This window comes from Eriocheir sinensis, chromosome 13 (genome assembly GCF_024679095.1).
Source record: "Eriocheir sinensis breed Jianghai 21 chromosome 13, ASM2467909v1, whole genome shotgun sequence".
Taxonomy (NCBI): domain Eukaryota; kingdom Metazoa; phylum Arthropoda; class Malacostraca; order Decapoda; family Varunidae; genus Eriocheir; species Eriocheir sinensis.
The window spans coordinates 3,739,292-3,752,918 of NC_066521.1; the positions used below are offsets into that span (position 1 = coordinate 3,739,292).

General features: G+C 45.8%; 1 long non-coding RNA gene across 1 annotated transcript; it reads right to left on the reverse strand.

Moving 5' to 3' along the window:
• Window positions 1–9,500: 9,500 nt before the first annotated feature.
• LOC126997891 (uncharacterized) lies at window positions 9,501–12,921 on the reverse strand. The gene is made up of 3 exons (XR_007752440.1): window positions 11,255–12,921; window positions 11,026–11,105; window positions 9,501–10,984 (listed from the first exon to the last, which is right to left on the reverse strand). It is a non-coding gene; the product is annotated as an uncharacterized LOC126997891 (long non-coding RNA).
• Window positions 12,922–13,627: the final 706 nt, after the last annotated feature.

The following is a 13,627-nucleotide window of genomic DNA, read 5'->3' on the forward strand; positions in this document are numbered from 1 at the left end:
CGGACACTGATGAATGAAGTTGAGGAAAAACGAAAGGAAGTTAGCGGTCAGCAAATGTGGCAATGGAATGAGGAGGGAAAGGAAGGAAGGAGGGAAGAAGAAAGGGAGGGATCAACCAAATCAAAACAAAACAAAACAATAAAAAAGAGACTCCGTAGCACGTCGGTCTTATGTATGAAGAAAACGGAAGACTGCCAGAGAGGACAGATGCCAAAAGAGAACGATCATTTGTAGTTCCTTGGCAGTCTCTGTGATGTTTGCATGGCACAGGTCACTCAGTACAGGACAGAGCGTGGAGATGAAGTCCAAAACGAAGCAGAAAACTCAAGCCCATATTCTTCAGCCTCCGCTCGCCTGTTTGAAAAGCCTAAAGAGAACGATCATTTGTAGTTCCTTGGCATTCTGTTTAGTGTTTGCATGGCACAGGTCACTCAGTACAGGACAGAGCGTGGAGACGAAGCGCGAAACGAAGCAGAAAACTCAAGCCCATATTCTTAAGTATCGGCACCTAAGTTCGCCTGTTTGAAAAGCCTAAAGAGAACGATCATTTGTAGTTCCCTGGCATTCTCTTTAGTGTTTGCATGCCACAGGTCACTCAGTACAGGGCAGAGCGTGGAGATGAAGTGCGAAACGAAGCAGAAAACTCAAGCCCATATTCTTAAGTATCGGCACCTAAGTTCGCCTGTTTGAAAAGCCTAAAGAGAACGATCATTTGTAGTTCCTTTGCATTCTCTTTAGTGTTTGCATGCCACAGGTCACTCAGTACAGGGCAGAGCGTGGAGACGAAGCGCGAAACGAAGCAGAAAACTCAAGCCCATATTCTTCAACGTATCGGGACCTAAGTTCACCTGTTTGTAAAGCCTAAAGAGAACGATCATTTGTAGTTCCTTTGCATTCTCTTTAGTGTTTGCATGCCACAGGTCACTCAGTACAGGGCAGAGCATGGCGATGAAGTACAAAACGAAGCAGAAAACTCAAGCCCATATTCTTCAACCTCCGCTCGCCTGTTTGAAAAGCCAAAAGAGAACGATCATTTGTAGTTCCTTTGTATTCTCTTTAGTGTTTGCATGGCACAGGTCACTCAATACAGGACAGAGCGTGGAGATGAAGTACAAAACGAAGCAGAAACTCAAGCCCACATTCTTCAACGTATCGGCACCTTCGCTCGCCTGTTTGAAGAGCCTCTCGTGGAAGTTGCTGGGGGTTTTCATGGAGTGTTTTGTGATCCTAACGTTGGCTATACACGACATCTACACCATGGACGAGAAAATGCAACCAAGAATAATGCGCTTAAGAGTATGGACTGTGGACATTATTATGGTTGATGGTGTTGTTGTTATTGTTGTTGTTGGTGGTATTCAGGATTTTGTTACCGTATTGTATTGGTAGGGTATGGTGATGCCGGTTAGGTTAAAGGTTAGGTTAGGTTAGGTTGGTGGTGATGGTGGTAGTGGTTGTGGTGGTGATGGTGTTGTTGTTGTTGATGGTGCTTTTCATGATTTTGTTACTGCATTGTATTGGTTGGGTATGGTGATGCCGGTTAGGTTAAAGGTTAGGTTAGGTTAGGATAGTGGTGATGGTGGTAGTGGTGGTGATGATGGAGGTGATGTTGGTAGTGATGGTGGTGTTGGTGGTATCCTCTTTGCATCGTATACATTATCATCAGGTGGTGGTGATGGTGATGGTAGTGATGGTAGGGTGATGGTGGTAGCGGTGGTGATGATGGTGGTGATGTTGGTAGTGATGGTGGTGTTGGTGGTATCCTCTCTGCATTGTGTACATTATCATCAGGTGGTGGTGATGGTGATGGTAGTAATGGTAGGGTGATGGTGGTAGTGGTGGTGATGATGGTGGTGATGTTGGTAGTGATGGTGGTGTTGGTGGTATCCTCTCTGCATTGTGTACATTATCATCAGGTGGTGGTAATGGTGATGGTAGTGATGGTAGGGTGATGGTGGTAGAAGTGGTGGTGGTGGCGATGATGGTGGTTGTACATGACGCCGGTACAGTCAGGTTGCGGCGGCGCCATGATTGCATACCCCCCCGACCCCCCCACCCCCACACACGATACCCTCCAAGTTAACCTGCACCAGTATACAACAAAAGAACAGCTCGCCGCGCCTCCTCCTCCTCCTCCTCCTCCCGCCCGTCTGATACATACCAACCCGCGACTGAGCCCAGCAAAACAGCGCCCGGAATGTGCCGCTGTTACTCCCTTGCTCAGTACGGCGGCATGAAAGTTTGATTAAGGGACGAATTTCCCTTGTTCAGAACGCAGCGTCGTAAAATGTTAACCGCGTGACCGAAACTGTGCCATCGACGTAACTGGTAGCGATCGTCGGTCTCGAGGCAGAGGAGGAAGAAGTGTGGGGTGGAAATAGTAGGAGTAAAGAATATGGAGAAGAAAGTGAGGAATAGAAGGAGGAATCGAAGGAGAAGGAGTTGGAAGAGGGAGACAAACAAGAGTAAAGAATATGGAGAAGAGAGGTGAGAGAAAGAAAAATGAGGAACAGAAGGAGAAGGAGCTGGAAGAGGGAGACAAACAAGAGTAAAGAATATGGAGAAGAGAGGTGAGAGAAAGAAAGATGAGGAACAGAAGGAGAAGGAGCTGGAAGAGGGAGACAAACAAGAGTAAAGAATATGGAGAAGAGAGGTGAGAGAAAGAAAGAAGGAGGAACAGAAGGAGAAGGAGATGGAAGAGGAAGAAATGAAGGGAAATAAAAGTGGATGTAATAAATATGGAGAATAAAGGTGAGAGAGCCAACCAATAGACTGTACTCATAACTGTAACCTTGAAGACTGTGAATGAAAAGACAAAAAAACAAAAAAAGACAGACTATCAAAACTGTAACCTTGGAGACTGAAAAGACAAAAAAAAACAAAAAACAAAAAAACCGACAGACGATCAAAACTATAACCTTGAAGGCGAATGAAAAGGCAAAAGGCAATGGATTCTGCAAACATGTCTTTTAATACGTAGAGCACGGTAGATTTTTTTTTTTTTTTTTTAGCAGCATTGACACACATCATCGTCGTCGTGTCGTTTGCTGTTAGTGGATAATCTTTCGGTAATTACGTAGCGAGTGAATTCTTGTTCCCCTCCTCTCACCTGGGCTTCGTTCCCTCACCTGTCTTATACACGTTGGCCAGTAGTGTTTTTTTGTTTTGTTTTTGGTAACATTGAAGAAGAAGAAGAAGAAGAAGAAAGAGGAGGAGTAAGAGGAGGAAGAGGAGGAGGAGGAGGAGGAGGAGGAGGAGGAGGAGGAGGAGAAGAAGAAGAAGAAGAAGAAGGAGAGAGAGAGAGAGAGAGAGAGAGAGAGAGAGAGAGAGAGAGAGAGAGAGAGAGAGAGAGAGAGAGAGAGAGAGAGAGAGAGAGAGAGAGAGAGAGAGAAAATATATATATACATCAACTCAAGTCACCCAAAACCCAGACTGTTCACGCATGTCTATATAACTAGATAAGTGACTTCCGATAAGCGATAGCACACACACACACACACACACACACACACACACACACACACACACACACACACACACACAAGCGGCCTAACACTCATCGAAGGTTTGCCTGGTCGCCTAGCAGCTGCCAGAAGCCACACATTAAGGGAGCTATTTACTCACCACTCCCGCGAAAAACAACAACTATTTACGGATCTGAGTGACGAGGAACGCTTAGTGAAGGGAAGAAAAGGAAGGTGGAATGAAGGAGATAAAGGGGATACAGAGGAGGAGGAGCATAGGGATTAGGGAGTGAAGGGAGAGAGAGAGAGGGAACAACAGAGAAAGAGATAGATATATAGATAGTGAGGCGAATATTGTACGAGTGCTTAGGAGGGGAAAGAAAGAGAAGGAATAAGAATAGAATGAAAGGGAGATAAGGGAACAACAGAGAAAGAGATAGACTGATAGATAGTAAGGCGAATATTCTACGAGTGCTTAGGAGGGGAAAGAAAGAGAAGGAATACGAGTAGAATGAAAGGGAGATAAGTAAGAGGTTCGAGAGGGGAGAGAAAGAGAAGGAATAAGAGTAGAATGAAAGGGAGATAAGTAAGAGGTTCGAGAGGGGAAAGGAAGGGAAAGATTAAGGGTTGGATGAAGGGAGGTGAGTAAGAGGTGAATATCCTGAGTATCGTTATTGCTGTTTGATGTTGTTGATGATGGTGTTACTGTATTGCTAATGGTTGGGTGTGGTCGTGCTGGTGATGGTGGTGGTGGAGGTGGTGGTGATGGGTGGGACGAAGGAGCGGTGAGTGAGAGGTGGATATTCTAGGATGTCTTAGGGAGGGGAAGAAAGGGAGAGAAGGAGGGTCGGATGAGAGATAAAAGGATAGAGAGAGAGAGACAGGAAGGAGGTGGAGGAAGGGGAGGGAAGAAGAGAGAGAAATGGATAGATAGTGAAGAAATAAAGGGGTAGAGAAGGAATTGAAGAAAGGAGAGAGAGAGAGAGAGAGAGAGAGAGAGAGAGACCTGGTTGGCACCATTGGTTGACTGTCCGCCAATGTAAACGATGGCTTACCTTCTCTCTCTCTCTCTCTCTCTCTCTCTCTCTCTCTCTCTCTCCTACCTACTACATCTACATTCTACGTAAACTAAATTAACATACCACGCAACCAGATACTGAGCATGTAAGCACACACACACACACACACACACACACACACACACACACACACACACACACACACACACAGACACTGGCACCACACGTCTTGCCCCTCCTTGCCGCCCTCCCTCGCCCCTGCCTCCCCTGCCTCGCCCCCTCCCTGCCTCCCTCCCTTCCGCCCTCTGCTCCCGTCAGCTTCGGCAACAGAGTCTTAAGTAAGCACAGACCGGTCCGGCGGCGGGGAACCAGTTTTGGAAGGTCAGGAAGCTAATGCCCAACCAGCCACCCTGCGTCTCCACCCCGCCTGGCGCCCTCCACACAGACCCACGCACACCCACACCACACACACACACTCCACACACTCCGCACACACCACCACACTACATAAACGTACACCACCTTGATCTCTACACCATCCTACGTCTTCATCCACCTCCACCCCGCCTGGCGCCCTCCACACACACACACACACACACACACACACACACACTCTGCACACACCACCACACTACATAAACGAATACCACCTTGATCTCTACACCATCCTACGTCTTCATCCACCCTCCACACACACACACACACACACACACACACACACACACACAGACACACACTCTCCACAGTACATACACGCTTGTTCTGTACACCATTTCGTGAACTGTTATTCCTCTACCGCACTTTCCCACCCATAACACACACACACACACACACACACACACACACACACACACACACACACACAGTCGTCCTAACCTCTACGGACCTCCCCGCTCGCCCACACACACACACACACACACACACACACACACACACACACACACGCACACACAACTACTACAACAATTTTCCTATTACTACAGTCTTTACACCATCACACACTCCTACTGGCGTACACACACACACACACACAAACACACACACACACACAGACTACAGCTACTCGTTTCTACACTCCTTCTATTGGTCTATAGTCACCTACACACAGAAACACACACACACACACACACAGCCCTGATTGGAGAGACTCAAGACTTAAAAATGGATTGGCGCTACATAGACGTTGTGTGTGTGTGTGTGTGTGTGTGTGTGGTGGGGTCGGTGTGTATTTTTGCGTCTCACGTGGAGGGATTAGCGGTAATGACTGGCCGCTGCGTGAATTGGGGAAACTTGGCCGGGAAAAAAAAGGGGGCTGCGATAGCTTTCTTTGCCTCCCCTCTTTGCCCTCTCTGCCTCTTCCCTTCACTCTGCCTTCCCTCTTTACCTCTCCTCTTCCCTTTGTCTTCTGTGCCCTGAGGAGACTTGGCCGAGAGAAAAAGGGAGGCAGAATCGCTTCCTCTACCTCCCCTCTTTGCCCTCTCTGCCTCTTCCCTTTGCGCTGCCTTCCTTCTTTACCTCTCCTCTACCCTTTGTCTTCTGTACCCTGAGGAGACTTGGCCGAGAGAAAAAGGGAGGCAGAATCGCTTCCTCTACCTCCCCTCTTTGCCCTCTCTGCCTCTTCCCTTTGCACTGCCTTCCTTCTTTACCTCTTCTCTTCCCTTTGTCTTCTGTGTCCTGAGAAGACTTGGCCGAGAGAAAAAGGGAGGCAGAATCGCTTTCTCTACCTCCCCTCTTTGCCCTCTCTGCCTCTTCCCTTTGCACTGCCTTCCCTCTTTACCTTTTCTTTCCCCTCTGCCTCTCATTTTCTCCTCTTCCCCTTTGCCTCCTTCTCCTTTCTCTCTCCCCCCTTCGTGTTCCGTCTCCGATCCTGTGACTCTGGGTTCGTCTGTTTCGCTTTGACTCTCCCCTTTTGCGTTTTCTTTGCCTTCCTTTCGCTCCAACACAATTATTATTACCACAACTTCGCCTGTCTTTAGTACTTCCCCCACTGTAGTCGTCACTCCTCTTTATGTTCACGATTTGGGTTTACTTTCCTCTTATTATTCTCCTCTTGACTCTCTCTCTCTCTCTCTCTCTCTCTCCTCCCTTTAGTATACTCGTTCTCGTTGGCATCCTTTCCCTTATGCCACTTCTCTTTCGTTCACCCTTTTTCCGTTTCCATTTCCTTAGTTTTTTTGCCTTTCAGTCTTCTGTTACTCCCCTCTTGACTCCCTCTCTCTGCTCCCTTTAGTATACTCGTTCTCGTCAGCTATCTCTCCCTTACGTCACTTCTCCTTCGTTCACCCTTTTTCCGTTTCCATTTCCTTAGTTTTTTTGCCTTCTTTCAGTCTTCTGTTACTCCCCTCTTGACTCCCTCTCTCTACTCCCTTTAGTGCCCTTGTTCTTGTTGGCATCCTTTCCTTTACGTCACTTCTCCTTCGTTCACCCTTTTTCCGTTTCCATTTCATTAGGTTTTTCGCCTTCTTTCAGTCTTCTGTTACTCCCCTCGACTCCCTCTCTTTAGTGCTCTTGTTCTCGTTGGCATCCTTTCCTTCATGTCACTTCCCTTTGATTCACTCTTTATCTCTTTCAATTCCCTTCGCTTTTCCGTCTCCTTACATTCTTTAGGGTTTCGTGTTCTCTCTTCCTTTCCATCTGCGTTCCTTCACCCTTATTTCCTCCCCATTCTCCTTTCCTTGGGGAGTTGAGTGGTTAGCGAGCGGGCGTGATGAGCCCGTGGACCTAGGTTTGAGCAAAATCTAATTATACTTTGGGTTTGAGGTTGGCATTGTCAGATGCTCCCACCCCTCACACACACTATTTCCAAAGGCCAAAAAGGAGGTTAATCGAGTTCTAAAGAGTGTTCTTTTAGGTTCACGGTACAGAAGAAGGCTCAGACTACCACCGGGGTCATAAAAGTACCCCTGGAAAGGCCCTAAACTCCCACGAAAGACTAGTAAATTACGTGTTCTTGGGCACAGAAATGTTTAAAAATATGGCCCTGAGTTGCTCCGATGCACGCTGACAATTTTCAACCATGGCCGAGTGTCGGGAGTTTACTCACATGCTGCCCAGATCTCCAATCAACTCCTAACTTCAGCGACTTTGTTCAAGTGGAGCACCGGGGGGCAGCATGGGCCAGGCAAGAGTCACACATCACGGCATCACAATAAATAAAATTCGCCTGCGTCACTAACGGGCTGGAGTCGTCCAAGAGGCGCCTCAGGAGAGCCTACCGGCGCTATAGGCATCACTTAACCCGTTAGCAGCGATAGGACAAATTTGTGGCTTTACCATGAACCAGCGACGGGCCTAATTTTTGCCAAGATATAAACCCCCTAAAATAGATGATGCATAAACTGATCACAAATGGGTTGATATATATTATGAAATGGTTTGCGTGAGTGATGATTTTTTCTCATTTTTCTCGCTTAGAGGGGCCTTTAAGAGACAAGATTCCCGCAGTTACCGGGTTAAGAAAAAAGAAAACCGTGTCCTTCTTTCACCCTTTCCCTTATGTCACTTCCCTTCGGTCCACTTTTATTCCCTTTCCAATCCCTCACTCTTTTCGTCTCGTTTCATTCTTGTGTGTTTCGTGTGCTCCGTTCCTCTCCGTTTGCGTCCTTTGTTTCTCTGGGAGTCAGTCAGTCAGTGAGTGTGTGCCTGGGCCTCCTCAACCACCGCCCTTTTAAGGCTCGCGCGTCGCCCCTCACGCCCTAGTCTCTACAGCCCTTAGAGAGTCTACACGCATACCTACACACCTACGCCCCACGCCCACACACACACACACACACACACACACACACACACACACACACACACACACACATCTCTCTCTCTCTCTCTCTCTCTCTCTCTCTCTCTCTCTCTCTCTCTCTCTCTCTCTCTCTCTCTCTCTCTCATGTGCACTTTTTCATCTTAAACAGTCACGTGTGCGTCTGCGTTGTGTCTCCACGCACATATGTACAATCTCCAAACTCAAGTCCACACACGTACATGCATGTCATGGGAACCTAATAAATAGTAGTAGTAGTGGTGGTGGTGGTGGTAGTAGTAGTAGTAGTAGTAGTAGTAGTAGTAGTAGTAGTAGCAGTAATAGTAGTAGTAGTAGTAGTAGTAGTAGTATAGGGAAAAATAACAAGAAAAATAAGAAAAGAAGGAGAAAGAAGAGAAAAAGAAAGAAGATTAGGTGAAGAAGAAGAAGAGGAAGAAGACAGAAGATTATGTGAAAGAAAGAAGAGTTTAGGAAGAGGTGTCAATGAATAGGATGAGTAGAAGGAAAAGGACATCTCTCTCTCTCTCTCTCTCTCTCTCTCTCTCTCTCTCTCTCTCTCTCTCTCTCTCTCTCTCTCTCTCTCTCTCTCTCTCTCTCTCTCTCTCTCTCTCTCTCTCTCTCTCTCTCTCTCTCTCTCTCTCTCTCTCTCTCTCTCTCTCTCTCTCTCTCTCTCTCTCTCTCTCTCTCTCTCTCTCTCTCTCTCTCTCTCTCTCTCTCTCTCTCTCTCTCTCTCTCTCTCTCTCTCTCTCTCTCTCTCTCTCTCTCTCTCTCTCTCTCTCTCTCTCTCTCTCTCTCCACCCTCACACATGACATTAACGCCTCAACTCATGGTCGCCAACTCCCCCCTTTCCCCCCCTTCCCATAAACCCCTGCTGCTGCTGCTGCTTCAGACCCCCCCGGGAGACTGGGCACCTCCTGGGGTAAGGGGGGCAGGGGTGCTTGGAGAAGAGGGTTGGAATGCGTGGGTGTGGGTGGGCGTGGGTCTGAGTGGATGGGCGGGTGTCTGTTGGTGGTGGTGGATGGATAAGGGTTGAGTGTGTGTGTGTGTGTGTGTGTGTGTGTGTGTGTGTGTGTGTGTGTGTGTGTGTGTGTGTGTAGCTCGAAGGGGTAGCAGTGGGTGTGACGTGTTGCTGTGTGTGTGTGTGTGTGTGTGTGTGTGTGTGTGTGTGTGTGTCTGGAGGGGATAGCACTGGGGGTGACGTGTTGCTGTGTGTGTGTGTGTGTGTGTGTGTGTGTGTGTAGCTCGAAGGGGTAGCAGTGGGTGTGACGTGTTGCTGTGTGTGTGTGTGTGTGTGTGTGTGTGTGTGTGTGTGTGTGTGTGTGTGTGTGTACATAGGTGTGGCTGCGTGGGTGAAGGTGTCTTGAGTGAAGGTGGAAGGTGACTACACAGTGTCATTATCAACACACACACACACACACACACACACACACACACACACACACACACACACACAGGGCCCAGAATAGCACCCCGCCTCCCTCTCTTCATTACCTCACGTTTTGAACCCAGAGTTTCATAATTAGGGCAACCGACTTCTCCCCTTGGCTTAGTTCCCCTTTGCTCCCCTCTCCTTTCTCTTTACCTCCCTCTCTCCTTTCTTCTCTTACCTCTCCCCCTCTCTTTACTCTTTACCTCCCCCTCTTCTTCCTTCCCTCCTCCTTATCTCCTTTTTCCTTTCTTTCCTCCGCCTTTATCATCTCTCTTTTCTTCCTTTTATGTCCCTTTTCCTTCCTTTCCTCCTCCTTACCTCCCCCTTCCTTTCCTACTCTTTACCTCCCCTTTCCTTTCCTCCCTCTCACCTTTCTTTCTTTTTTCTCTCTCCTCCATTTTCTAGTCTTTTCCTCCCCTCTCCTTTTCCTTTCTTCCTTACTTCTATCCTTCCATTTCCTTTCTCTCTTCCCCTTACACCCTTTCTTCTTTCTCTCGTACTTCTCATCTTCTTCCTCTTTCCTTTCTCTTCCTTTCTCATTCCTCCTCTTTACCTTGTCCTTTCTTTTCCTTCCCATTTTTTGCTACGCACGTTTCCTTTCACGCCTCAGTCCTTTTTCATGTTCTCTTTGTTATTGTTTTCCTTATTCTCCTTTTCGTTCGTCTCCTTATTCCCCTTTCATTATCTATTGTGTTTTCCTTCCCTTCCACTTTTTCAATCCTGTTATTTCTCTTCTTCTGTTTATCCTCTTATATTCCTCTTAAGCTATTCCTCTTAACTACTCCTCTTAAACTATTCATCTTAACTACTCCTCTTAAACTATTCCTCTTAACTACTCCTCTTAACTACTCCTCTTAAACTATTCCTCTTAACTACTCCTCTTAAATATTCCTTTTAAACTATTCCTCTTAAACTATTCCTCTTAACTACTCCTCTTAAACTATTCCTCTTAACTACTCCTCTTAAACTATTCCTCTTAACTACTCCTCTTAAACTATTCCTCTTAACTACTCCTCTTAAACTATTCCTCTTAACTATTCCTCTTAACTACTCCTCTTAAACTATTCCTCTTAACTACTCCTCTTAAACTATTCCTCTTAACTACTCCTCTTAAACTATTCCTCTTAACTACTCCTCTTAAACTATTCCTCTTAACTACTCCTCTTAAACTATTCCTCTTAACTACTCCTCTTAAATATTCCTTTTAAACTATTCCTCTTAACTACTCCTCTTAACTACTCCTCTTAAACTATTCCTCTTAACTACTCCTCTTAAACTATTCCTCTTAACTACTCCTCTTAAACTATTCCTCTTAAACTATTCCTCTTAACTATTCCTCTTAAACTATTCCTCTTAACTACTCCTCTTAAACTATTCCTCTTAACTACTCCTCTTAAACTATTCCTCTTAACTATTCCTCTTAACTACTCCTCTTAAACTATTCCTCTTAACTATTCCTCTTTACTACTCCTCTTAAACTATTCCTCTTAACTACTCCTCTTAAACTATTCCTCTTAACTACTCCTCTTAAACTATTCCTCTTAAACTATTCCTCTTAACTCCTCCTCCTAAACTATTCCTCTTAACTACTCCTCTTAAACTAGTCTTCTGTTGTTTTCTTTCTCTTAATAGTCCCTCTACGTGCTCTTCCTTCCCTTCCTTCCTATCCTCTTTTCCCTACCATCTCCCCGCGTTCTCCCTCTTCCTTCCTCTCCTTTAAACTACCTCCCGTTGTTTTCTTTCTCCTTTTCTCTGTCTCCTCACGTTCTCTCTCTTTCTCTTCCTCTCCTCTCCTCTCGTTATTCTCTTTCTTCTTTTTCCTTTCTCCTCAGGCGTTCTTTCTCTTCCTTCCTCTCCTTTAAACTATTCTCCCGTTCTTCTCTTTCTCCTCACGTGCACTCCCTTTCTCTTCCCTTCCTCTCCTTTCCTCTCCCTCCACCTTTCGCCTTCTCGTGTTTCTCCGCGAAATGCAACTCGCTTGACAACTGCGATGGAAGTTAACACACACACACACACACACACACACACACACACACACACACACTGACACAAAGAGATAATATTAAGCAGCATAAAAGGGGGAGATTTATTGCACGTAAAGAAGAGGGAGATAAATGATTAAGGTTTTCTCCATTGATTACCATTATCATTATTATTATTATTATTATTATTATTATTATTATTATTATTATTATTATTATTATTATTATTATTATTATTATATTTCTTGAAGGGAGCTTAAAACTTGTATGTGTAGAGCAACAAGATTCATAAGCATAACAGAGAGAGAGAGAGAGAGAGAGAGAGAGAGAGAGAGAGAGAGAGAGAGAGAGAGAGAGAGAGAGAGAGAGAAGCAACGCAACACAACACAACAACCAACAGTCAGTCACACCCACACTAGCCAAGCATTCCTCACTACCACCACTACTCTCTCTCTCTCTCTCTCTCTCTCTCTCTCTCTCTCTCTCTCTCTCTCTCTCTGCTCCTCCAAGGTTATGCAGAGCGTCACGGCCCTCCGGCATAACACAAGCGTTCGGGAATTATTCATAGCGTATTGAGCTTCTTCAGGGCCGGCGGACACGACAAGCTGCCTTCCTAGGGGGTCGAGTTACGGCGGGAGGGAGCGTGTACTGTGGGGGGGTGCTCGGCCGGGGTGGGGGGGGGTGCACGGGGCTGGGCGGCAAGGGAGGCAGGGGCAGCTGGCTTGGCCCTCACGCTTGTATTAATAAACGGTGGTGTGTGTGTGTGTGTGTGTGTGTGTGTGTGTGTGTGTGTGGGGGAGAGAGAGAGAGAGAGAGAGAGAGAGAGAGAGAGAGAGAGAGAGAGAGAGAGAGAGAGAGAGAGAGAGAATAATAGGTGATCTGCTCTTGAATCTTTAATAAACACGGACAGTTAGAAAACCCAACCAACAACAACAACAACAACAATAACAAGAGGGTATTGCACCAGTGCCTTAATGTTTCTGTAGTGTAACATAATGGTGATTCTTTCAACGAGTTTGAGTCAAAAGTTGAACAGTTCCACCCTCTAACTATATTTCAGGAAACGCCATATTTGCTGCAGTCTTGAGGGACCTCCTTTCATTGAAGCTATAGTTTGTTATTTTCATTTTTTGGTTTTGTTTTGTTATCGTCGGCGAGGTGTCATTCCTCAGACACATATCACCTGACTTGGACGCGTTGGTTGGTATTCCTAGACGCTGCCATCTTTCACATATACAATTTCCAAAGACCCCAAAAGATCAATCGGGTTCTAATAAATGCTTTCAGCTACCGGGTTGACTCACGGGTTGTAAGAGGAACCCAAAAGCCTTGTTAAATATGTCCACTTTGGTTCTGTGCTCAATCAAAGGCGAAGTTGTCATTCCAAAATGCTCCACTTTGGTTCTGTTTGGTTGGCGTATTCCCTAGACTGTATCTTTCTACAATATTCAATTTCCAAAAGGCTGCCATCTTTCCATACACAATTTCAAGGTCCCCCAAATCAGTCATCGGGAATAAATGACGTTTCTTAGGTTTAATTTACCAAGAAGGATGCATGCTACTACAGCTCAAAACTACTCAAACGAAACTCAAGAAAACTCACCATGTCCACTTTGGTCTTTCACATATACAATTTCCAAAGGTCCCCAAAAGATCAGTCGGGTTCTAATAAATGCTTTCTTAGGTTTAGGGTACAGAAGATATAACATATATAACACAACCAATAAAAGCTCATAAAAAATGTTGTTTTGTAGATCAATCGGGTTCTAATAAATGCTTTCTTAGGTTTAGGGTACAGAAGATATAACATACTACCACCAAGCTCATAAAACTACTCACGGAAATGCTCAAAACTCCCACGAAAGTAATGTAAAATATGTGAAATGTTTATGTTTAAACGAAAACATGTGTATTTGAACCTTCCGGTTCTTAACACCCTACATCTACTACGCCACGCCAAGGATAGTCCCCACGAGTG